Below are 3,668 nucleotides of genomic sequence, written 5' to 3' on the forward strand. Positions count from 1 at the left end.
GCACGGAGGATCCTTAACATAGGGTATTATTGGCCTCCACTCAGCAAAGATGTCTATGAGAGTGGTGCAGAAGCTATGAAATATGCCAGGCATATGGGCATAAGCAATTGGTTCGCGGACCCTTAAACCCTATCCCAACATATGGTCCATTTGAAAGGTGGGAATTAGATTTTGTGGGCCCACTTCCTCGTTCCTCACATGGGAAGTATTACATATTGGTGACCACAGATTATGCAACAAGGTGGGCAGAAGCAAAGGCCATGGTCAATAACAAGGCAGTAGCTGTGGCATCCTTTCTCAGGGAATACATATGTGCCCGATTTGGGTGTCCATTGGAAATCCTTACGGATGGGGGGAGGTCTTTCAGGAATGACTTGATTGAAGCTTTGGTGCAAAAATTAAAAATAAAGCATGCTATGTCAACTCCCTATTATCCCCAATGTAATGGTTTATTAGTAGAAAAAACTAATGGATTGCTTTGTGGATCTTTGTCTAAGCTAGTGGATACTATGAAGAGAAAGTGGGATGTGCATTTGCCAGAGGTCCTATGGGCCTATAGGACAACTCACAAACTCTCTCTTGGTTTCACACCTGGAATGGAGGCTATTTTGCCAATAGAATTGGAAATCACAAGCCTTCGCACATCTTTTGCATGCTTGAATAATGAAGAAGAAACACATGCCCAATGCCTAGTACAACTAGAGACCTTGGATGAGAGGCGACTTCAGGCACTTCAAAATTTGGAGGCTGCACAACAACGGTGCAAGGCAAGGTATGACACTCTCACGAAGAAGAAGAAGAAGCCAGAACTCAAGCAAGGAAGCTTAGTCATGAGGTATGATGGCCGTGTGGAGAAATGGCTAGATAAGAAGCTTCTTCGACGATGGGAAGGCCCCTTCAGGATAAAGCAAAAGTTCAAAAATAACACCTATCTTCTAGAGGATGCAAGTGGCCAGGAGGTTCCCGGACGTGCCAATGAGTACCGGCTAAAGATATTTTACCCTTGAGCACCATGGCCAGCAGACCCCCAAGACAAGCATGGAGGATCTGCTGCTGGGGGGAAAGATGTGACATGAAAAATTGATATCTTTCATTTTCAATTTTGTGCATATTTTCAATGGTAATAAGGTGGAAGCTTGTCCAAGAAGATTGCGGCGCCCAGAATGGAATAACGGCGTGGTGATGCGGCGGCTTGGCGGCTACCTTGGTAACAACATTCTATCTTCAAATATAATGGTTTTACTTGATTTAGGATGCACACATTGTAAATGCCACAAGTATGCTTGATAAATACTTTGGTATGGTAGATAGGCTAGTGATGTGGAAAATAAAAGTGGGCCTTCATGCTCACATGGATTTTTATTGTATTATTAATATGGTATTCACCATAAGGCTACAAGTTGGGGAGTGTGGAAGGCTTGTCGAGGAGTGTGTGTAGGTGCATAATTGGAAAAGATTCTTCTAGAATGCCTACATGGAAGAGGAGAATTTTGCCATGTGTAAGTGGGATCTCCACCTACATGCCACTTAGACTTGGCTATTATCTCATCACACTTTCAAAGTCAGAAAGTCTTCAATTTGATAATCAATAGAAGACAGCCTAAGAGGACAATTGATGGTGATATCTACCCTTATGTCACTGAAGGGTTGAAGATTTTTATGTTGTAATTTGTAACAATGGAAGAGAGGGTGATTCTCCACCTATAAAAGTAGCCCTCCTCTCCCTTTCAAATCAATGAATGAGCCTCCTCAATTGAGCATTTTGTGTCATTGCCATCTTCAAACCCTTATTTCAAACACTCTCTTTACATGTGAATGTCTCATTTAGCATTAGCTCCTCATGCTCAGCCCAATTTTGGACCTCTTTGATGATTCATGATAAGTGGGATAAGGAGTTATTATCTTGGCGGGCCTTTGACTTCTCAAGGTAGTCATTGCCTTATTGCCGCCCTCCTTTGGAGATGGTTTTAGCGGTAATGCATGCGGAAAGACTTTGGGGACCATAGGTAAATCTTTACAATTATCCGCTGAGCAATGTTAACCCTCATCCTCTAGCTTGAATCATGAAGGAGATAAGAGGCAAGAGGCTATGTGAAAATTGAGGTTTCATGCAGCAAAGAGAGGGAAGTGCAGTTTTTGTGGTCCAATACCCAAATTTCAATCGGTAATTACTCATCACTCGGGTGTTGGTTTCTAAAATTGATCATATGGCTAGGAAGCTCTTTATATGCTCTTTCCACTCATATAACTAATTTCTTAATCCCTTGCTTCATTGATGATCTGAATTTCTCCCAAAGTTGCTAACTTTTAGGTGAATTTTGGCAGTTTTAAAGTCTCATAGTAAAATGCTCATATCTTTTCGCTCGATTCCCATTTTTTAAAGTTTTTATATAGACGCGAAGCTTCTTCAAGCTCTACGCACTTATGTAATTCTCTTTTGTAGAGTCTATATGGATTTAAAACTGTAATTCTCTGTGTATCTCTGTTTTTATAGACTTTTGGCCATTCTTTCTTCTTAATAATGATTAATTCCTCCTAATCTCTTATCAAAAGGCGAATCCCATGTGTCTTATCCTCTTGTAAGTGATTGCTATATTCTTTTGCTTTAATATGTTCCGTCCAAATCGCCCAATTCGAACGGATGAACCTTACCAATATTCCCCGTATGTTTCCGTTCACATAATCCTGAGTCGAAAGATTTTCTTCCAACAAAGAATTGCTCTCTTGTTTGAAGCTGCAAGACTGGGAGAAATTCTTACTGCTCCTAATCCTTTCATCTTTCCTTCCATGAATTATGATCTCACCTTTGATGTGTATATCTTTATCTTAACCTAGGGAGAGAAAGGGAGGTGAGGAGGCTGTGAGGTTTCATACAAGTGTGTTTTGATCCTAAGCAGTGACCGAAGTCAAAACCCCAACTTTATGTCACACTACTCAAACCAAGAGTCCATAATAGTCTATTGATGGATATCAAGAGACTTGCCTTCCTGGAGTCTGCCAGCCATGGATGTCTATACACATGCAAGAAGGAGATCGTATCTAAACCTATAAGCATACACTCAAAATCCACTAGTACATATATGTAAGATAACAGATGCAAACAATCACCATCATCACATTCAAAGTAAAATATAAAATATTTAAATACGACTCCAAATGCCACTAATGGCAACAACAATAACATAATGTATCTCAAAATTCCACCAAAGGCAACAACAACAGCATAATATCAGACTATCAGGGATACTTGTCGGGAGGGTTCACCTAAAAATTATGTAAGTATTGCACGTAAACTCAAGTTGAGTTTTTTTATTCAAATTTTTAAGGTAAGTTTATAGAAATACATCTATAGAATAGGTTTTTTTAATTAATTTTGAAAAAAAAACTTGTAAGTCCATAAAGAAAAAGGGGTCATCTTATTCATGAAAAAATCACAGGTAAGGGAGTTTTTAAATACCCCTTTAATGCACGTGATACATAGAGTTTCTTAGTAGTGCACCCCTCGAGCAAGGATATAAAGCCAATAGTTCCAAGTGAAAGCATGATAAGGTGGTACACTTTCTACCAGTTGCATTGGTTGCTACCACACTTCAAGACAACCAATATTAGTGGATTTAATATCATCATAAGATGTACTTAGCAATTTATCTAGTGCATTTTAGATATAA

Source organism: Cibotium barometz, chromosome 46 (assembly GCF_041138505.1).
Source record: "Cibotium barometz isolate CiBa-2024 chromosome 46, ASM4113850v1, whole genome shotgun sequence".
NCBI classification, from domain to species: Eukaryota; Viridiplantae; Streptophyta; class Polypodiopsida; order Cyatheales; family Cibotiaceae; genus Cibotium; species Cibotium barometz.